The sequence below is a fragment of the Lynx rufus genome, unplaced genomic scaffold (assembly GCF_022079265.1).
Source record: "Lynx rufus isolate CCGP_SWC_20201006 ecotype Redwood Valley unplaced genomic scaffold, mLynRuf1.p SCAF_9, whole genome shotgun sequence".
Classification (NCBI taxonomy): domain Eukaryota; kingdom Metazoa; phylum Chordata; class Mammalia; order Carnivora; family Felidae; genus Lynx; species Lynx rufus.
Genome location: NW_025814897.1, coordinates 19,931,889 through 19,953,732, shown reverse-complemented (window position 1 = coordinate 19,953,732; position 21,844 = coordinate 19,931,889). Strand labels below are relative to the sequence as shown.

General features: G+C 49.6%; 1 protein-coding gene and 2 long non-coding RNA genes across 5 annotated transcripts in view; 1 reads left to right on the top strand and 2 right to left on the bottom strand.

The window, feature by feature from the left end:
* Positions 1–21,844, bottom strand: part of UBASH3B (ubiquitin associated and SH3 domain containing B) — a 140,216-nt gene that overhangs the window by 51,899 nt on the left and 66,473 nt on the right. The gene's annotated exons all lie outside the window — the stretch shown is intronic.
* Positions 3,537–6,803, bottom strand: LOC124505309 (uncharacterized). Its single transcript, XR_006960612.1, has 3 exons — positions 6,376–6,803; positions 5,613–5,764; positions 3,537–4,345 (listed from the first exon to the last, which is right to left on the bottom strand). It is a non-coding gene; the product is annotated as an uncharacterized LOC124505309 (long non-coding RNA).
* Positions 10,611–13,545, top strand: LOC124505308 (uncharacterized). 2 transcript variants are annotated; one of them, XR_006960610.1, is made up of 3 exons: positions 10,611–10,681; positions 11,144–13,350; positions 13,452–13,545. It is a non-coding gene; the product is annotated as an uncharacterized LOC124505308 (long non-coding RNA). The 2 variants fall into 2 exon arrangements; XR_006960611.1 differs by lacking the exon at positions 10,611–10,681 and having other exon boundaries at positions 10,710–11,363; positions 13,258–13,350.

The following is a 21,844-nucleotide window of genomic DNA, read 5'->3' as shown; positions in this document are numbered from 1 at the left end:
TCCAATTATCTCCAAACCCGGGAAACCGACAATCAAATGCAACCAGGGAGTAAAAAACCAAAAGCAGATTATCACGAAGTACCCACGTTCAGACCCGGGTTGTCGTTAAACCACAGATTTACAAAAGTGCTTTTTGGTGTGTTTTCTTTTTTCTAAATATAAATCCCGTCTTAGAATCGTAGTACCTTGAGCCTGAGTTGACAAAGGCTGAACTGACTATCCCCAGCTCAGAAGAGGACCCTGGGAGGGAGAGATCAGGAGCTCAGGGTGGAGAACTACTTTAGCATCATTCAGCTGCGGAGGGCACGCCCTTCTCGGAGGAATGACCCTTGTTGACATTGCAGGCTCTTCCGAAGCTGGCTGGCAAAACCCCCTAGGTGCCAGACCATCACCATGAGCGGCCACACTCTGTAACCCTAGTTGCTTCCCCCCGCCACCGACCCATAGCCCGATCCTCATTTGTCTTAAAAAAAAAAAAATTATAAAATGTTCAGACCCTTTCCACAGAAGGGTCAACTGCTACCTAAAGTCATCTGAGTCTTTTATTTATTTTTAAATTATGTTTTAAATGTTTATTTTTGAGAGAGAGAGAGAGAAAGCACAAGCAGGGGAGGGGCAGAGAGAGAGGAAGACACAGAATCCAAAGCAGACTCCAGGCTCTGAGCTGTCAGCACAGAGCCCGATGCGGGGCTCGAACTCAAAAACCGTAAGATCGTGACCTGAGCCGATGTCAGACGCCAAACCGACTGAGCCACCCAGGCTCCCGTATCTGAGTCTCGTGGACAAGGTGGAACTCAAGAAGCTAGGAGGGGAGAAGACGCTGCATTTTCCTTATGCTTAGGTATTAAACTGTATGCACAGCGTTAGAAAGAAGCCCCAAATGGAGTCCCTTTTGCTAATTCCCACCAAGGCTTTCTTGACAGTTCCAGCCTCTCCCAGGAAGGAAGTTTTAAACCAGTCTGGAATGCCCTGATCAGCACTACTGAGGTAATCAGCCCGATGAGACCCCCTTCTCCTAAGGGAAGGTGACTTGGCCTTGAACAATCCTTTCTTTTCTTTTGCTAATAAACCCAGGCCCGCGTCTGCCTAGAAACCCCTTTCAGTTTGTACAGCTCCTGGGTACTCCTCTCCACTGGCTGGATGGGACGCTGCCTGGTTCATGAATTGTTGAATAAATCTGATGAGATCTTTATTTTTTTTTTCATGTTGATTTAATTTTGAGAGAGAGAGAAAGAGAGAGAGAGAGAGAGAGAGAGAGCACGAGCAGGGGAGGGGCAGAGAGAGAAGGAGACAGAATCCGAAGCAGGCTCCAGGCCCCGAACTGTCAGCACAGAGCCCCACGCGGGGCTCGAACTCACAAATCGCGAGATCGTGACCTGAGCCGAAGTCACTCAGGCACCCCATGATTAGATCTTTAACTTCACTCAGTGGAATGTTGTTTTCCAACAATGGCGATGTGCAGTTTGGGGTGACAGCGGGTATTAACTTCATTAAATACGCTTAAGAGCTTTGGGGCTTTGCCGGAGATGTTCCCTGTTGGACTGGGAAGGGGGCGACATTGTGCCGTCTTAACTTCCCCATTTTTATAGAGCAGGGGACTGAGGCTTTGAGAAGAAACATGACTTCCTTAAGGTCATGGGGAGTTGGTGCAGAGCTTAACGTAGAGCCCAGGACTTACATACCCTTGTCATGTACCCCTCCCTCCACCACAACCTACATCTTCTTCCCCCCACTTCTGGATGGTGCAGCCCTCGGGCGGGGAAGGACGGAGGTCAGCTAAAATTAGGGTCCTAGCTCTGTCACCAGTGTGCCCCCGAGCAAGTCCCCTGACTCTCCAGAGACTGTGGAAAAATGCAAAGAGACTTAGATGGATGGGGGGGGCCCTTCCAGTTCTAACAGCCTGCGTGTGCTGTGGATACTCTTTTTCTAGCCACCGGGAGAGGAAGCTGGGCTCTGTGCTTAACCGTACCAGGCAGGGGCGCCTGGGTGGCTCAGTCGGTTAAGCGGCAGACTTCGGCCGGGGTCATGAGTTCGAGCCCTGCGTCAGGCTCTGAGCTCAGAGCCTGGACCCTGCCTCGGGTTCTGGGTCTCCCTCTCTCTCTCTCTGCCCCCGCCCTGCTTGCGTTCCCTCTCTCAAAAATAAAGAAGATTAAAAACAATTTTTGAAACCTCACCTTACCAGGCACCTTTAAAGGATAAAGGGGTAAAGCCGAGATGCCGGGTACAGGGCCGATGACGAGAGGTGGCCTGACCGTGAGGGGTGGCCTGCGAGGGAGGGAGGGTGCAGGTCCCGAGAGAGTCCTCGGTGGGAATGGACACCGAAACCGAAGCCGGAGTCGCACCTACAACAGCCAATGCGACTGTAAAGCAGCCACACAGCAGCCACCTTAAAGTGCTCTCCTCTCTTGAGGTGGCAGCCCCAAGCCCCACTCAGCTTTGTCCCACCCCGGAGGCACCATCTACTCTCCCCAAGCCCCTCAGGCTCGGTCTGACCCCTTCCGCTGCTTGCCCGTAGGCAACACTGGCCGGGTTCCCCTAATTCCTGTTCTGTGTTCAGCGGTTAAGACCCAAAGAGAATGATTCTTCAGGAAAGTGAGGTGCTATTTTTAGTTTATCAGCAAGGCAATTTCCTTAGGAAGAGAGGAAGCTTCTGGAGTGGCAGCGACATGCTCGAGGGACAGGCTCCACTATCCCCAGAGAAAGGCTTCTTCCCCTTGGACTTCGCTTTTCTCAGCAGTTGAGCGCACGGTTGGAATCCCCCCTCACTACCGTGTGTAAAACCGTCCCTCGAGAACGGGGGACATGCTCGCCACCAGCCACATGTTACATGCCACTAAAACTTCAGTTCCTGGCCACACTAGCCACGTTGCAAGTGCCCGTGGATGCCATGTTGGCAGTGCAGACGTGAACATTCTCACCATCACAGAACATTTGACTCCAGGATGTAAGCTCCGCCGAGGCCAGGGACTTGGCCTTGGTCATTTCCGGATCTTAAGTACCTAGGAAGTGCCGGGCACATAACTAGCACTCAACCTGTTGAATGCATACATTGAATTCATGGATAGGCAGGTTGGAAGAAGGTACCATTGGGCTAGGAATTCAAAATTACACAGCAGATTTCTAAGAAACTCTGCCTGCTCCCAGCGTTCCTTCTCTAAGAAGTTTCTGAGCACCCATCGGTGCTCCCCAAGGAAGGACAGGAACACCACCACCGCTAAGAGAAGACGCAGTCAAATGTAATAGAAGGGGCAGAGGATGGGGAAGGGCATCTAGTTCAGATGGCATTCAGAAGGGCGAGTGGGGGAGAGTCAACCCCCTTGAGTCTCAGTCTCTTCAGCTATAAAAGGGGACTAATAATACCGTCTCCAAGGATTTGTTTGTAGGAAGGAACGATAGAACAGAAAGTGCTAGGGGAACTGTAAAGAGTTGGATGTTTGTATTATTAACCTTGACCTCAAGTTGCCTTTGAGCCTCATTGCCACGGCCTTTAAGAGTATTTGCCTTCTCCAAATGCCACCCCCCACCCCCGCCCCGCCTTGGGATCATTACTTCAACCCAACTAGCTTTGTACGGTAGACTGTTTTTCCTTCAGTGGATTCCGTGGTCTAGTATACACATTTCAAATATCTTGTGTTTATAAGTAATAATTCATTCTTTTCCCCATTTGTTGTACTTTAGAGCTTGTTACAGTTTCAGGAACATAAAATTTTAGTTAGTTGAGGCTTGACTCTAGAGACCGGGCTTTTTTGGGTTGTAGCAATTGGTCCCACCCTGGATCAAAGCTCTAGGACCCCCATTCTTCATCTAGAAGCTTCTCACACTGGTCTAGGAGGAGGGATAGCAACGGTGGCCGTCATGTGGAGCTCAGTGACTGAAGACGGTATTCTAGGGAAAAGCGGAGCGCTGTCATTAGGCGAGATCATCCCAGACGACGATCCCAGGCCCCCAAGCCACTGCAGAAGGCCTGGGTGTGTGGCCCCGGATTTCATCCCCTTCATAATAAATACCACCTCCCCAGGGGAGAGCCGGGATTATAGCCAGGCAGCCACTGCCCGTGTGAGGCCCACGCCAGCACAACAATTCTGGCTGAGTATAAACAGAGGGCCCAATTAAAACACCTAATTACAGGGCAGGCTGGAACCAGGAGGGGGACTTTGTTGGTGGCCCTGAAGCCTGACGACAGACAGGCTCCCGGCATCTCCCCGGTCGGCCACAGCCTGAAACGAGCTTCCACGGGGACAGACGGACTGAAGGACAGAGAAGGCAGAGAAGGAGCTTCTTAGTTCCGAGGGCTGTGGAGAATATTCTGCCAAGGAGCATCTAGGCAGCTTCCTGGAAGACGCTCCTGAGTGCGAGAGAATTAGGATTTTACATTTTGGGGGACCCTGTTGCCTCATCTATAGAATGGAGTATCTAATTCACAGGATTACAAAGAAATAAATGCTGTCGGGAGTAACTTCGAAACTTTCTGCCCTTGGCTAAATGCTGCAATAGATTATATGCTTTCCCCCAAAGCGGGGGGATTGGGGGGCAGCAATGTTGTGAACAGCAGTGGCCCAAAACCTGGGCACAAAATACAATTCCCCCTCCAACCTGGGGGTGCTCGTCCCTCTTGCCAGGCACAGAAATTCGGCCGTTCAGTCAACTCTACCTCAATCGTGGCATACAGTCAGTGCTTAATGTATGTCTTTCTCAGCGCTACTCTATAAAATGGGTTTCTGCGCTTTCTTCCTAGGGTCTCAAAGCAGGTTTATACAGTTGTCTGTTAGTCCGACCTTCCTAAGAGGCTGACGAGAGGGACAGACATCTGTCTGTCTGATGGAGAATGGGGGCTCTGTGTCCAAGTGACACGCCCCAGCCCCCCTAGAGCTGGGACGGGGACCGTGAAAGACAAGCATCAGGATCACCTCCTCTTGGACTCGCCCTCAAGGCGCCGTCGAAAGTGAACACTCCGGAAACGGAGAACCGAGTAACAAGCCCCAGGTAGAATTCGGATGGAGCCTGGGTTCTAAGCTTCTCTGGAATCATCTCACGGGGCTCTTTTGGCTAGGATGCTGCTTCTGCGCTATCAAAGGACGGATGGGTTGGGTCCCTCGCTCCATGGAGGGTGATACCATCGGTCTCACATACCACTGGCTGAGGGCAGGTCTTTGGGGCCTTCGAGGTTTAGGTGAAAGCCACAGCAACAACGGCGTGTGGCTGTAACTGAGGGTCTGTTGTGCCTGGGACTGGAGAAAACACCTTGCCCCTGCCCACCAGCCTGAGCAGGAGGCCAGAAAGGGGGCCCTGCAAAGGAGCCCCATCTCCGCAGTGGGCATCCACCCTGGCAAGCGTGTTTCATCAGCAGACCGGCATTCTGACCGGGGGACGGGAGTCATACTAACAAACGCTGAGCCCCAGGTCATCGGAGGCTCTGGCTTTGAGCCCTGGCTCTGCTATTTAACCACGATTTGGGGGGAACCTCTTTGGGCCCTTCTATCTCATCCGTACAAGCAGAATGATAGCGAGGACTCCACGGAGCTCCTGTTACAGTGTAGAGACCGTGTGGCGGAGGGGTCAGACCCCTGGCCTCGAGAGACAGACTTGGATTTGAACCCTGGCCCGCCACTTACTCGTTAAACTTCACTGCAGAGGGCTAACCTCCAGTCTTCCTGCCTGGCACCAGGGGATGGTAGTAATACATCAGAGTTGTCTGGAGGCTTTCACGGACGGTGCCTGGTGCGCGGGGGGCACTCTGTAAAGTCTGGCCGTTAACGTTGCAGACCTAAGACGCAAAGCACAAATGCACATGCAAACGATCGTGGTTCTTTTCCAGGCTTTGGGCAAGCGTGGCCAACATGTGCAGCGCTTTGCGGAGCGTAAGTGCGTAATGAGTATCTGCTCCGCGGTAATTACGGCAGCCTTAGCAGCAGCTTTGCTCTGGAATTCGGCTCAGAGATAAGTATCGTTTGCAGTTAACTACATTCCAGGCTGCCAGCCCTACAAATTAGACCGACTAAAGATATGCCGTGCATGATCGGGCTGCAGCCCAGGGGAGGGTTTCTGGTGACAGAGAAAGCCACAAGGGATCCGACCTCGGGACTGTCGATGTGTCAGCAAAGACTATTCGTCCCACAGGGAGGAGAAACATACCGCCGTGTGGAGCTGGGGCGTGCGCTGTGCGGGGACCACTCTGGGACCAGGAGGACACGCGGCTGTCCCAGGCTGTCCGGCAGCAAAGAAAGCCGAGGGCAACCCCTCCCTGCTCTCTTCCCCGTGTCTCCATCCCTCAGTGCCAGCCAAGAACTTGGTAGGTGGCAAACGGGGTGCGCAAGTGACCCAGGGACCGGGGACCCGTGGCGTGGGGCTGCTGAGAAAGGGGCGGTAGCTCCTCACCTCCAGCCATCCTCCGACCTGCAGGATGGGAGTTCAGAGCTACGCACGGCCTTCCGGAACGAGGATTTCATCAGCTGCCAACCACTGCGTGTGAACGCTCTACCTGCTCTTACTTGCCACGTGCATTCCTTCAAGCACATTCTTCCCCCCATCTCCGCGATCTGGGGACTCACTGAGCAGATACCCTCTTCCCAGTTACCATGAAAGCCGTCAGGAAGTGCTTCTCATGAGTCACTCCTCGCACAAAGCTCTCTACCTTCCTGTGTTGTGCAGTCCTTACAACAAACAGCTCAGGACGATCATCCCTTAGACAAGTGAGGAAACAGACGCTCAGGGATGCTAGGGAGCTCGGCCAAGGCAATAGGATTTTATTTTATTTTTTAAAGCCTATTTATTTTTGAGAGAGAGAAAGAAAACACGAGTGGGGGAAGGGGAGAGACAAACAGGCAGACACGCAGACACACACACACACACACACACACACACAGAATCTGAAGCAGGCTCCAGGCTCTGAGGTGTCAGCACAGAGCCTGACACGGGGCTGGAATTCACGAACCGTGAGATCATGACCTGAGCCGAAGTCGGATGCTCAGCCGACCGAGCCACCCGGGTGCCCCTGTTGTTGTTTTTAAGTAAACCCCTATGCCCAACTCACGACCGGGGGGATCAAGAGTCCCATGCTCTACTGACTGAGCCAGCCAGGGGCTCCAGTAGGAGGCTTTTAAATTATAGAGTCGGGATTTGAACCCGGGCAGTTGGTCTGCGTCTCTGTCCGTTCCTGTGCTGTAAAGCCTAAGCCTGGCAGACTCCCTTTGTTCTTCCACATTGGGGAGTTCCAATGTTTTCATCACGTCTCTATAAAGAAACCTTTCTAACCTCTTGGTTGCCCCAGTGCCCTTCCCTGGACTTTCTCCAGCATTGGTTTTTATCTCTCAATGTGCAGGAGCCCAAACCACCCAGCTGCTGACCCTACTGTTTACACAGAGCTTGGCGATAGGTCATCTCACTTTGTTCTCCCAGCACTCCTGGCGGGGGCTCAGGCCAGCCAGGTCACAGAGCCAGGCTCAGCCCAGGACCCATGCCACCGGCACACCCTTTTCCCCTCCCAGCTAAGGCTGCTTCTAGGTGCCGGGCTCAGCACTGTCCCCCCAGGGTACCCTGCATGTCTAGAAGGAGAATAACATTCCCAAAACTTACTGGCTGAGGTCCCAGGCCAATTCCACCCCTGAAGTCACTCTGGGTCCATTCATTCCTTCATTCATTCATTCTATTCTCAGTGCATAAGCTCTCGCTTGGATGATTTTAGCCCCCCTCCCCCACCACAGAGGCCACAACAATCTTCCTAAAATATTAACCTGGATCATGCCATGGTCTTGCTGACCCTGAGCTCCCATTGGCTTTACCTACCTCTCCCGCTGTTACCCCCGCACCTGTTACCTTTCTACGACGCAGCCCTGCTTCAGCCACCGGAACCCCGTGGTTGCCCGAAATACCCTGAAGCCCTCTCTGTCGAACCTTTGTCCACTTGGCCTTCTCTAGTGGGACTGTCCATACCTCCTCTTTTCTGCCTAGTGAACTTAAAATTAATTGAATGGAGTGACTCCCAGGTCCCTGCTCTTTCTTGCCAATGCTAATCAGAGAGAGGCAGCATCTTGTACCTCAGATAAGCCCTGCCTAAATGCAGGGCCTTAAATTTGTTCGCACTGAAGAACGTCAAGTCCTATCTTAGGAGTTCCTCCAATGGTCTACCCCCCTGGCAGGGCACTTCCCCTCCAAAAGAGCTCTGAGTCATCTACAGATATGCAAGTTTCACTCTGAACTTCCTTTTCCAGATCATTCACAAATATGTTAAAGAAGCCCAGTCATGGGGATGAAAAGTACATCATAGGCAACAAAGTCGATAATGTTGTACGAACGTCGCGTATGGTGACAGACGGTAATTACTACATTTGTTGTGCCGAGCATAACGGACAGGGTTGTCCAATGATTACGTTGTACACCTGAAACTAAGATGGCCCTGGATGTCAACTCTATTTCAAGTTTTCAAAAAAGGATAATCTTGGGGCGCCTGGGCGGCTGGCTCAGTTGGTTGAGCGTCTGTCTGACCTCGGCTCAGATCACGATCTCACAGTTCGTGGGTTCGAGCCCCGGGTCGGGCTCTGTGCTGACACCTCAGAGCCTGTAGCCTGCTTCGGATTCTGTGTCTCCCTCTCTCTCTCTCTCTGCCCCTCCCCCGCTCATGCTCTGTCTCTCTCTGTCAAAAATAAATAAACATAAAAAAATTTTTTTTAAAAGGTGAGAGAGGGAACGTTCATTCATCCATTCATCTATCCCACATGTGTTAAGCATCTGAGAAGGACTGGGTTTTGTGCCAGGCTCTGGGAAATTCAGCGATAGAGAAGACATAATTCCTGGCCTCAAGGAGCTCAGGTGGGACTGAAGACAATCGCAGTGCTCAGTGATGCATCTACACGGTCATTTACAGATTAACTTTGCCCCCAGAGGGGGCAGGACTTGAACTGGGCCTTGACGGATGAGTGGAATCTGCCATCCAGACAAGAAGGGAGAAGGAACGGCAGACACAGTGTGGGAAAGAGGGAAGGGGCTTGGAGGTCCAAGGTGGCCAACAGTGGGCTAGGGGAGGGGGCACGGGAGGAGAGAGGCACCTTACCCTTGTTCACGTTCTCACATGTTTGTTTCCAAAAGACTGTGTCAATAATATTACCTTAGTGATAACATTCAATATGAAAAGGCATATGGACTATGGCCTTCCCTCTGCCAGTAGCCAGAAAAAGCTAGAGCCTCAATTAGAAAACTAATGAAAGAAAAGGAATTTATTCTGTCATCCTACGCTAACACCGCCATATTTCCATACATATTTGTGGGATCGCGATGGTATCCCCCAGCAACTGTAAGCTCCCCGAGAGCAGAGACTTTGTAATGATCTGCATTGACTCTCAAGAGCCTTGACTTCCTGGTACGTAGTAAGCACCCCATGAATACTTCCTGCTGGTTGCCAGGAACCAGCGTAGGTCCTTGGGGTAGAAAAAGAGACTTAGATGCACTGCCTGCCATCCAAGTGAAGGGCTGAGTCTGCTCTACTGTGTTCTAGTTCCTTAGGAAGCCAGTTTTGGACTGGTAAAGAAATTGTTTCTGTTTTACAGGTTGGGGAAAAAAAGACATTGGGGCGCTTGGGTGGCTCAGTCAGTTAAGCATCCGACTTCAGCTCAGGTCGTGATCTCACGGTTCGTGGGTTCGAACCCCACGTCGGGCTCTGTGCTGGCAGCTCGGAGCCTGGCGCCTGCTTCGGATTCTGTGTCTCCCTCTCTCTGCCCCTCCCCTGCTTGTGCTCTGTCTCTCTCTCTCTCTCAAAAATAAATAAAATGTTAAAAAAAATATTTAAAAAGCATGCCATATAAATAAATGAACAAATAAAAGGGAATAATGAAATAAGGTTGTTCTGAGACCTACAAAAGCTGAAAGAATTCATTGCCAGCATACCAGCAACTACAAGCAATGTTAAAGGTTGCAAAATAATTATTTTTTTTTTTGCAAAATAATACTTTAGGTTATGTATATAACTATTCTTATTGTCTCTTTAAATAATAGACTTTAAAAAATAATAATGTAGTTTGTACATCAAAGTAAAATGCAGGGGGGCGCCTGGGTGGCTCAGTCGGTTAGGCATCTGACTTTGGCCCAGGTCATGATCTCACGGTTCATGAGTTCGAGCCCCGCACTGGGCTCTGTGTTGACAGCTCGGAGCCTGGAGCGTGCTTCGGATTCTGTGTCTCCCTCTCTCTCTGCCCCTCCCTCGCTCAAGCTCTGTCTCTCTCTCTCTCTCTCCCTCTCTCAAAAAATAAATAAATGTAAAATAAAATAAAAAATAAAATAAAATAAAATAATAAAATAAAATAAATAAAAAGATCTTTCTACAAGCGGAGAGAGGAGTTCTCCAGTTGACAGGAAAGGCCCCAGCAGCCCTCCTGGGCAGGCTCACAGACACTGATCTCACAGCGTGCCTTCCTCTGGTTAGTCAGGCAGCCGGGTGTGCTGGGAGGGCAGGAGCACTAGCATCCCCTGTGGGGGCGAGCCCTCCGCCTCAGCTGCCTTCCCCAGGCGGTGCGACGCACCCATGCTCATACACACACACACACACACACACACACACACACACACACACGCAGCCTGAGCTGTTAAAGTGACAGCACTCACATTTTCCATTTATTGGTGATTTCAAAACAGGAAGCCTCGGTGGGGAGCGGGGAGGAGTCGGCGAAGGGAGAGCTGCTGCAAAGGGGCCCAGGTGCATAGGCGGGACTCAGGCGGGAGATGTCCCTGGCGTCGGTCTCCACGGACAGGAAAGGCCCCGGGCCCAGCCCAGCTCCTAAGCAGCATCGGTCTGGGGCCCGGCTGGGGCTGTTCAGCGGGCCAGGCAGCAACAAAGACGAATCTCTCCCTGGGGCAGGGGTTTTCTGTGAGGAAGAAGGGAGCGCCCTATGCCTTCCTGTCTGCCAACGCAGAGCCCCTTCTGAGGAAACCTCCTCGGGAGCCCTCCAGGACTGACTCCTGAGGGCCGCTGTCCCTGGCCCCTTAGGCCCTCTGTGACTTAACTCGGCCATGCCCCTTTGCAGTGGAATATTCTGTCTGATGCCCTGTCCCCACCCCACTCTAACATGCCATTCGCCAGGGTTTCTAGTCTCAGCTCCTTGCGGCACCTCGCGTTTTGCAAAGTTGTTTCATCACCAGCGTGTCCTTCTATCTTCAGGACAGCTCCCCGAGGTTGCAAACGGCATGCCCATTTTACAGAGGCGGAAGCTGGGAGCAAAGAGAGTAAGCCACGTGTGCCGGCGTTCCAGAAGCAGACCTTCTGATCTCAGACTCTTCCTTTTCAAGGAAGTCCCAACTCCTATCTCCTACCTGGCTCTGAACCCAAGGTGTGTCTAAGATGGCCAGGGACGTCGGAACAGCCAGGGAGAAGAGTGAAGGTAAGAAGGGCTGAAAGGCGAGAGGGCATAAAGCGCACCCACGGGCTGGCGTGGCGAACAACCAGGCACAGCCTGGGCCATGGGGGCACCAGCTTTACCCCGTCTGTCCTATGTCTATGTGCACATAGAGCAAACCACACACACACACACACACACACACACACACACACCCTAGCTGGCCTGGCACCAGGAAGGGGGTAGGTCCATTTCCACAGTTTAATTGCCTTGAGGAGCTTGGGGCTGATTTCCACAACTTACAGAGAAAGACGGAGAGGGAGCCACGGTAAGAGGACATTTCTAGGGGCGAATGACATTTCTGGAACTTTGCTTTCTCTGGCTCTCTGAGAGAAGGGGTTAAAAAATCATCATGTCCCTCAGCAGTGACCTTGCAGAGGAAGCTGCATGCTGTGTTTCTGCCAGAGGGTGCCCTGGAGGGCAGAGGAGGGGTGTCCACAGGCTGTGGCCAGCCCAGGACAATAAAATCTGGTGATAGCATGCCAGTGGCTGGAAGGAGACAGGAGGGGACAAAAAAAAAAAAAAGAGACCAGGCTGGATTTTTCCGCCAGGCTAGCGTTTCTGTCAGACCACAACCTCCTTTTCTTGGCGCCCTCCCCTTTCAGGTTTCACAGATTGAACAGCCGGGACCCATAAAAGGGGACATTGCGGGTCACAGGAAAAAGGATGGGTTAGACTCAGGGGAAGCCCTGGAATTTCCTTGCCTGGAGATCTTCAAGACTCAGATGAGAGTCTCCTGAACCCGGGAGGATTTCTTGCTCTTCTCCTTGGCCTCTCTCCCTTCCCTTGTCTGGAATGCTCTCCAAATCTCTTTCTCGAAGTCCCGTCCTTTTCTTAAAAGCCTCTCCTGACCCTTCCAGGCTTCAGGGCTCCCTGAGGCCAGAGACCATGACCCTAGAGCCTTGCTGACCGACAGTGAGAAAGCAGACGCCCGAGAGGACCCTGGGTCCCACCCAACTCTGAGGGTCTGTCATCACGGTCTTTGACGAGGGTGGGGAGAGCCTTCTCAAGGTTGTGCTCTCGTGTCTGACAGGAGAGGTTAAACTCCAGCTTGTGTGGGTGGCGAAAAGATCTGGGCCAGAGGGGAGGACGGTTGTCCTAGAAGAATTGGGTTGGGTCACACACCAAGGAATTGCTCAAGGCTGGTTTCGCCGGTCAGCAAAAGGGTCCAGGAAGCAGAACCCGTGGGAGGGAAAAGAAACTGGGCTGCTCGCTCCAAAAGCCTGGCCACCCAAGTTCAGCAAGTTCACGTTCCTGGGGCCTTGTGGGAGGGAAGGGGAACAGCTGGGCTCCTTGCTATAGGTCTGTGCTTTCCCAAGCAAAGCGTCACGGAGCCTCATCATCCAAAGAGATCAACACGCCTACTGGGAGACTAACGAAGATCTCAAATCTGGAGTATTCGATTACTAACGCAGGTCCTGGGCACTGGGAGGTTGAAAAACCACCATACGAACGGAGTTAGATCTGAAAGCAAGGGGCTTGATCTCTCACCACACACATCAGCTGAACTGTGCCGTGAACCTGATGTTTGTTTATTAGTAAACAACCAGCACCAGTGTGCTATTTTTGTGGTCGATTTCTTTGTTTGGGTTCATTTCCTTTTTGAAACATTTCATGAATATATTTGTACCACAATCAAATTCATGATTCTTAAAATTCACTAGGAGGCAAGACACAAAACAAAACAAAACAAAACTCAGAGCATGAAAATATTCTATGAAGGGAGAGTAAATGGAAAAGATTTTTTTTTTTTTTCTGTGCAAGTTTCTTGTAGAAATCTGAATCCCGTCACAACTTTTCATCCTTAAACTAACTGGAGGCTAAAGCCTATCTTTATTCCTTGATTTTTAATTGGAGAATCCATTTGATCATTTTTAAGGTAAAAACAGTAAACGACTTAGAAGTACTTTTCTACCTCGTTGGGGTTTACTTTGATGACTGAAAATCAAGGGTCTCAGGATGCTATTTGCAAGTAAGTAGGAATCAAAATTTCTAAGAACAACAAGCTTTTAAGTTAGGTCTCTTATCCCAAACCTCCTGTCTCATTTACACAATTATCTCCCACTAAAACAGGGCTTATGCTGAAAACATGCGTGGGGGCACCTGGATGGCTCAGTCGGTTAAGTATCGGACTCTTGATTTCAGCTCAGGTCGTGATCTCACGGTTCGTGGGTTCGAGCCCCGCATGAGGCTCTGTGCTGACAACGTGGAGCCTGCATGGGATTCTCTCTCTCTCTCTCTCTCTCTCTCTCTCTGGCCCTCCCCACTCGCTCTCAAAATAAATAAAAGTAAACTTAAACCAGTGGGTCTAAATAGGGTCCTATCTCACTTTAAAAGGAATGCAGTTACATTTTTATAAAAAAATAAACATGCAAAGATGAATCTACTAATGCCACATCTGGCCTCATCCCCCCAGAGGCATCACCCCCCACTCTGCCTTCCACTTTGCTACCCCACTGCCCGCAGGAGCCAGCGCCCAGCTCGCCTGCCACGATGCTTCAGAGTCCACAGACCCTCGAGTAGGATGGTCTGTGTTCAGATCCTTGCCGTGTCGTCGGGTGATTGCGGGCAAGTTACTCAAGCCCTCTAAGCATCGCTTAGCTCCCGTGTGAGATGGGGGCAGTCGTGGGACCTGCCTCTTAAGGTTGTTCTGGGACTCAAACGAACTAAAACAAAGCACTTAGCACCCTGCCTGGCCCATACTGGACTCTCAGTGAACATTTTGTGGGCATTCTCATCCTGGAACAACAAATGATTCACGCTTCTCGGGGCCAAACGTCCTCTTTCAAATTACATGCCGGTTCCTCAAGAAAACAGGTCAGGAAAGCCCGTCCCCTTTTTCTTCACCTGGGAAAATGAAGCTCCCACATCAGGAGTCCATTCAAATATCAGCTTTGCTAAAGTATTTTCTTTTTTTTTTTTTATAAAAATTTTTTTTTCAACGTTTATTTATTTTTGGGACAGAGAGAGACAGAGCATGAACGGGGGAGGGGCAGAGAGAGGGAGACACAGAATCGGAAACAGGCTCCAGGCTCCAGGCTCCGAGCCATCAGCCCAGAGCCCGACGCGGGGCTCGAACTCACGGACCACGAGATCGTGACCTGGCTGAAGTCGGACGCTTAACCGACTGCGCCACCCAGGCGCCCCTAAAGTATTTTCTTTAAAAAAGATTTTTTTTAATGTTTATTTTTGAGAGAGACAGACAGACTGTGAATAGAGGAGGGGCAGAGAAAGAGGGAGACACAGAATCCAAAGCAGGCTCCAGGCTCCGAGCTGTCAGCCCAGAGCCCGATGCAGGGCTTGAACTCATGAAGAGTGAGATCGTGACCCGAGCCAAAATCAGATGCTTAACCAAATGAGCCACCCAGGTGCCCCTGAAGTATTTTCTTGTAGCTGCTCATCCGCCACCCACTTTGAAGCTGGTCGGTAGCTCCTACTTAACTGAGCCATAATCGACTGAACCTATTATGTCTTTGGGTCTTGCTTTGCCGCAAAATCTGGGACCATTTAGAACGCAGAACTGAATGTTGTTCCTCTTTGCACTATGGATGCCAAGCGCCCAAGCAGACACTCAATAAATATTTATTGAATGAATAAAACAAAACGGAATCAAATGACATCTGCATGGATACCAGGATGTATAGAGCACATGGCTTTAGAGAAATGTAATCCATATTACATCTTTTCCAGAAACCAGTTATTTCGGGCTGGAAATGAATTTAACCAAACCAGATGTCGTGGAAGACGGGAGAAAAAGAGAAACTGGGAGAAAAATGAGGGGAATGGTTTCAGGGTTTTGCTCTCTTTCCAGGAAGGACGTGTTCTCCATCTTGTAGGTAAATGCCTTCGCAGCTTTATGGGAAAGGGCTACCCTTGAGCCACTGCCCAGCCCCAAACACAAGCATCCGTGCGTCGAGACACATTGGTACAAAGCCCATGAAACACATCAATCCTCCAAATCAGGGAGGGAGCGGGGGTGACACATTAGCCCTATTCTGGAAAGGAAGCTTTTTGGAAGACGAGATTGTTGTTTAATTTTAGTACAGTACAAAACTAGCTCTCCTGAAAATCAGGCGAGAGCAAGGCCTTCGGGTCCGCTACCAAGAGTGGGAGGGGAGGCAGGATGGGAATGGGAAGGACATTGACCGAAGAGTTCATTGTACGCTAACCACCATCCTGGATACTTGACATAAAATATAATGCGCCAAAGAACCTTAGAGGTAGACAGTACCACCCCCACTCTCTTGATGGGGAAACTGAGTCTCAGCGAGGTTAAATGACCGAGGCAAGGTCACACGCTCCCAAGTGGTTTTTTGCTCTGTCTTAAAACTCTTCCGTCGACAATCACAGTGGGGATAGCTTTTCCCTAAATCCTTCTCTGCTAGAGCCCATCCCTCCCTCCCTCTTCTGTTAATTTTCCGGAAACAAGGTGAGCTAAACGTATTCCTTTAAAACTGCCAGCGGTTCCCTTACATTCATAAAACAAAAACTCAAAGACTCCAACTCCATTCATGGTACATTCTTTATAGGCTCCGCTCCCCCCGTAACTCGTCCTGCCTCTTCGCAGCCATCACACTTGACCGTGGTCCCGTCATACTTCCCGCCAGCTTCTTTGGCTCATGCCTGTCCAGTGTCGTTCCCTTTATCCCCACGAAAACCAATGCATCTTCTGCTGCACCTTCCCCTTCTTCCTCCCTGCGAACTCCTCCTCACACCCCAATGATCCGCCCCCACCCTCTATCTCACTTTTCTTACTAGAAGCTACTGTAATCTCGCGCCTCACCACTAAAACCGGCTCTAGAAACAGTGTGAAAAAGAACGGCCCCTGTTTACTGAGCCTTTAGATGCTGATCTGAATACGGAACAATCACACCCAAGTGTAGGCGAGGCTCCGTGTAAAATTCAGTGACTTGTCTAAGGTCACTCAGTAAGTAGCAGTGAGAATCTGGGTCACTAGGGTCTGGTCCACCGGGCTTTTCGCATTTCAGTCTCTCGTGACTTCTCAAGAGCATTTCACGTCACTGACGCTCCCTTCACCGCTCTCTGTTTTTTACTGCCCTGACTCTACGCTTTTGGTTTTTCCTCGGATTTCCCTAGCTATACCTTCTCAGCTTCCTTTGTAAGCTCGACTCCTCTGCAGGCACTTTGGTTGCTGGCATTCCTCGAGAGACTCTGTGCGGTTTTCCTTTACACATTCTGTGCGTTCTCTGTAGGAGATCCGAGCCATTCGCTGGGCTAAAAGTCCCACCTCTCCATTCCAATGTTGCCCTAATCCCTAGGTACCATCCTTTTCTCTTTCTTAACCTTTGGGCTTCCATCACATGTCCTGGAATGTATAATCAGTACTTGAACATCTTGCTTGTACCGAAACCTCGTGTATTCAAACAGCAAACTCGCCTTGCCCCCTCCCAACCTGCTTCTTTCCAGATTCTTTTGGTTAATGCCACACCATCCACCCAACTTCCCAAGTTATAAGCTCCAGATCAACCTTGACTTCTCCGCCCTTGCTTCCTTCTCAGATGCAATTAATCGCTAAGTCCTGTCCAGGTCTGCCTCCGAAATCGCACACCTGTTCTCTCCAATCTGCTGTCCCCTCTCGGTGCTAACCCACCGTCACCCGTCTGACTACTGCAACGGTGTGTCTGTCCTAACAGATCTGTTCCTTCCAGCTTTGCCCTTTGCAATGTATTCTCCAGTTATGCAGTAATCTCACCACTCTTCTGCTTACAACCTCGATAGCTCCCTATACCCTTTGGGACAAATCTCCAGAACCTTAACCTGTGTGATCTATTCTGGCCCCTCCCGGCCTTCCTTCAGGCCACTCCCCCTGCTCTTATATGCCATTCACATTAGATTTCTTTCAGTTCCTTGAACATGCCTCATTTTCCCACCACTAAGCAAGCGGACACGTACTTCTCTCTTCGGGAACATTCCCCTACGCTGGTATCTCTACTCACCTGTCATGTCTCAGCTTAAACCTTCTGGGTTTGCTTTCCCTGATACCTCAGACTAATCTCTCCGTTGTTTATTCTCATGACAGCCTGTATTTCTCTTTTCCAGTATTCACCCTGCTTATAATTCCTTATTTAATGTTTTTTCTTCCTCCTTCTCATGGATATGTATTTGACTGCTCTTCTCAGTGCCTGAGACCTACATGGCATGTGATAGATGCTCAGTAAAAACGAACAGCCTGGCGCAAACCCCCGGTGTGAAATCCTCCCGAGTCCCCCCCCCTGGCTTCTTCTATGCCCTCATAGCCCTTTGGTTTTCACTCAGCCTTGGTTAATATTTACTGTTTTACGGGTCTTCCTCCTCCATGAGTTTATTATGAGCTTCTTGAGGAAGAAGACCAGCTCTTCATCCTTCACGGTGCCAACGATGTTTGTTGAATTGAAGAAGAAAGAGCTAAAAGCCTAAGCCCTGTACAAGTCCCCAGACAAAAAGGTCAGAAACGTGGAATGAGGTTGTGCTTTAGCGGATGTTAGCTTGGAACTGTCCACGTCAAACCCTGGCCATACCAGTGAGATAAACAGAAATTAGGAAACACTCACGGCTTCCCTCATCTTCCTCATGCCCAGTCCTCAAGCAGGAACCAAGGCATCCTGAGTGAGGCTGACTGCACTTCCTCTGCTCCATCCGCATGCTCCCCTGACTCGGGCCAGACTGTTTCTCACCTGTCGAGTCCACTCTGGTTTCCCCTAGCCTTTCCTCCCTCTTGTACACCATCCTCACTGCTGGCAGGGTCATTATTCTAGAACTTAGATTTGACCGTATTACCTCTGCTTAAGCCTTCGGACTCCCTGTTAACTGAAAGATATCATCTTTTCCACATGGCATCCGAGGTGCTCCATGGCGGTGCCCAAATCCACCCTTCTAGACTCAACCCTGCCATTTTCCTCCCAGGCCCCCTGCATCTCAACAACCCTGAACTCTCTCTCCCCCTCAATACGTTGTTTCCTTCCTTGTCTTTGCGCATGCTGGGCCCCTCTGCCCGGAAAACTGCTCCCCCTTCTCCCCACATACGTGTTCTCTACACACTTTTCTATATCCAGCCCAAATAGCTCTCTGTGCAACACAGTGGAGTTAATTGTTCCCACCAAGGCCTCATAGATCTGTTTGGGTGTCCATTAGGCTGTGTGTTCATTTACAGAACCCAAAGAACATAGGATGATGTCTTTTACTTCTTTGATCTCCAACACCTATCCTATACTGGGTGCTCAAGAAATGTTGAATAAATAAAGGAATAAAGTCTAGGTGTTTGTGAGTCAGGTTGGTGGAACAGGCCTTCCTATCTGTCTAGGCTTTTGTTTCTTCCCTTAACTACAAGACTGTGTATTTAGCCTTTCTTCATGACAAGCTGTTCTCGTTAGAGAAGAGTTATATTATTCTAGCTTTCAGTCACCCACTGGCTGATGGGTCATCCAATGGAAACTCTGTTGCCCGTCTACTATATGGATAAGAATTGCAAATGAAAGCAGCTTAGTGTGCTAAAAACAAGATCTTAAGTACATTCGAAGGGCAAATAAACAAATGGGGAATGTATGCCATTGGTATTATATGTGATGGCTTTAATGTCATTTTGCTGATAATTTATGCAGTTCCCCTTCTCTAGTCAACCCCTTAAGTGCAAATAATTGAGGGTTGTCAAAACATTTTCAATAACTCTGACCTTTGCACATATACGGTGAGTAAGAAGGTGTAGAAAAATTACTGGCCTTCAAAAAGGGGAAAGGTTCACTCCTGAATTGCTTAAGAAATGACAAAATGAGTTCATATAAAGCTTGATAGGGAACAGGAAGTTAAAAAAAAAAAAACTGTGATAAGGAAAGAGAAATGCTGACCCAGAAAAGATGATCTGAAAATGCAGAGGGAAACTTTTTTGACACAGATGTAATGTAAGATCATTGCTCTGAGGTGTTTTTTTTTTTTTTTTTTTTTTTTTTTTTTTTTTTTAAGATAGGGCTATAAAAGTGAGAATTGAACTCACGATTCTGTAAGACAAGCATGTCTGATGAGCGGGGGGAAATGGTTATTCACTCTACTGGAATTGCTTTAATGGAAACTTCTTGATGAGAGTTGTTTCTTAAAATACTCATCCAGTGATGAGGAGTTATTTCAAGATGTGAAGTCAAGGAGGTGGTTGCAGTGAGGTTCGTGTGTGAAGCACGCCATGTCTTCAGGATGTAGAGTGGAGCCAGATGCTGTTCCCACTGGCCTTTTTGGACAGCTGGTTCCCATCCCAGGGACATACTGGCAGCCATCAGCAACTAGTAAATCTACGAATGCCGCCCAAGCAAAAGGGCGGGGCGAGGCCTTGAGCTCCTTCCTTTCTCCTTGGTAATCCCCATCTGCCCAGCAGAGTCCTTCCCTCTGGCTCAGCCGTCCTAAACTCTTCTCCGTTCTCGCTCTCTACTACAACAGTAGACAAGGCCCCCAGTAGACCTCCGGGCCTCCAGCCCGCTTTCTGTGCTCATGAAAACCAACAGCTTTTGAAATGCAACTCTCAAGAGAGGAGAAATTAAATTTCAACTGTCCAATTCGGCTGTCCCTGTTCCGGTGCGTCATTCAAGACCCAGGTCAATGTCACCGCCTCTGATGCTTCTTCCAGTTCTCCCAGGCAGCAAGACAATACGTTTCTGTACATGCCTCCACTTTCATAGACTCCTATCGCTACTATGGTAATCTGGTTGCACACCTTGGGTGCCCTTAAAGTCAAAGACTCCAAGTCTCCATTCCCCCAAGCCTAGCACAAGGCTTCTCAGTATGTGCTTGTGGAATGAATGTCCATATGAATATACTTCCGAATGAAGAGCAACGGTGGGCAGATTTTGTCTGTTGACATCCTTTTGAAGACAAGAGCCAGGGGCGCCTGGGTGGCTCAGTCGGTTAAGCGGCCGACTTCGGCTCAGGTCATGATCTCGCGGTCCGTGAGTTCGAGCCCCGCGTCGGGCTCTGTGCGGACAGCTCAGAGCCTGGAGCCTGTTTCGGATTCTGTGTCTCCCTCTCTCTGACCCTCCCCCATTCATGCTCTGTCTCTCTCTGTCTCAAAAATAAATAAATGTTTAAAAAAAAAAAATAAATAAATAAAAAATAAAAAAAAAATGAAGACAAGAGCCAAACATGTTGAATGGCAGCCATTGCCCCTGTGAAACTTGAATTTGGGCCGAGGTTTGGTGCAAGGTGCCTGAGCCACATAAACAAGCAAACTGGAGGGCTGGGATTGGTTTCCAGTAACTTATCAGTGACATACTTGGGGATGTGAACACTCCCCTTTCCAAAGTCAATACCCAGTCCTTGCCAGACATCTTCTCCTGAAGCACTTATTAAACGGGGCGCCACGGAGCTCCAGAAATAAAGGAGCTTGAAGAAAGCACTTTGCGTTTATGATGGTTTGGATTAAAATTTAATTGGGTCTGAGACGGACTGAGTGGGAAGCTAAGGTGAGTTTCCTAGTGCAAAGGGGAGCTCATTTTCTGTTTGTGTGAGGTAACCTATGTGTTCACCCCACCCCTACACTCGCTCCCCATATCCACAGTCCTTTCTCAATTCCTATTTAGCACAAGGCTCTGGGTCTCTAAAGAGAGGAAGGCCAATTACATAACCCATGTGGGTGGGAGACATTGACCCTGATATGCCAAAGGCCTTTAAAACCTTCTGTTTGATATGATGTAGGTACAGTGGTGGGTACACCATAATAGGTCGGAAATTTCAATACTGTTCATTGGAAGAGATGGAAAGGTTTCACGGGCGGGAGAGAAGGAGGGAAGGTAGAATTCTAGCACTAATTTGAAGAGAAGGAGCCATTTGGGGAAACTAGAAGTTTAAAAATAGCTCACCTTTGGGGCACCTGGGTGGCTCAGTCAGTTAAGCGGCCGACTCTTGATCTCTGCTCAGGTCATGATCTCACAGTTTGTGAGATCAAGCCCTGTGTTGAGCTCTGTCCTGACAGCACGGAACCTGCTGGGGATTCGCTCTCTCTCTCTCTCTCTCTCTCTGCCCCTCCCCCACTTGCATGCAAGAGCTCTCTCTCAAAAAAAACCTAAAAAAAAATAGCTCAACTTTTTAGGTCTTATGGCTAATCCTTATCGAGTGGCATCCATAGGAATGAGCATAGGAATGGGCGTAGGAAATTTCAGGGGAAGACTTTTAGGATAAAGTTGTTGGCATACCCAGGCAACCCTCACTTTAAGGCTATTTTAAATGGGCTTGTCGGCTTATATAATTGAGGCTTGTTGGGAGCTGGAAGAGGGGTGGTGGGAAAACCATGATTTCATCTCCGTTATAAACACAGGAAATAAGTGTGCCATGAAAGGACTTCATAGGTTGTGTTTTACAAGCTGCGGGAAATGCCATGGAGAACCTAAGCCTACCTTATGGCGAGATGAAGTCCAGCCAGGAGCAAAATTCCTGAGTCTCAGTTAAGATATTGATACCTAAAATGTGAAGAGTAGAAAGGGAAGCCTGGG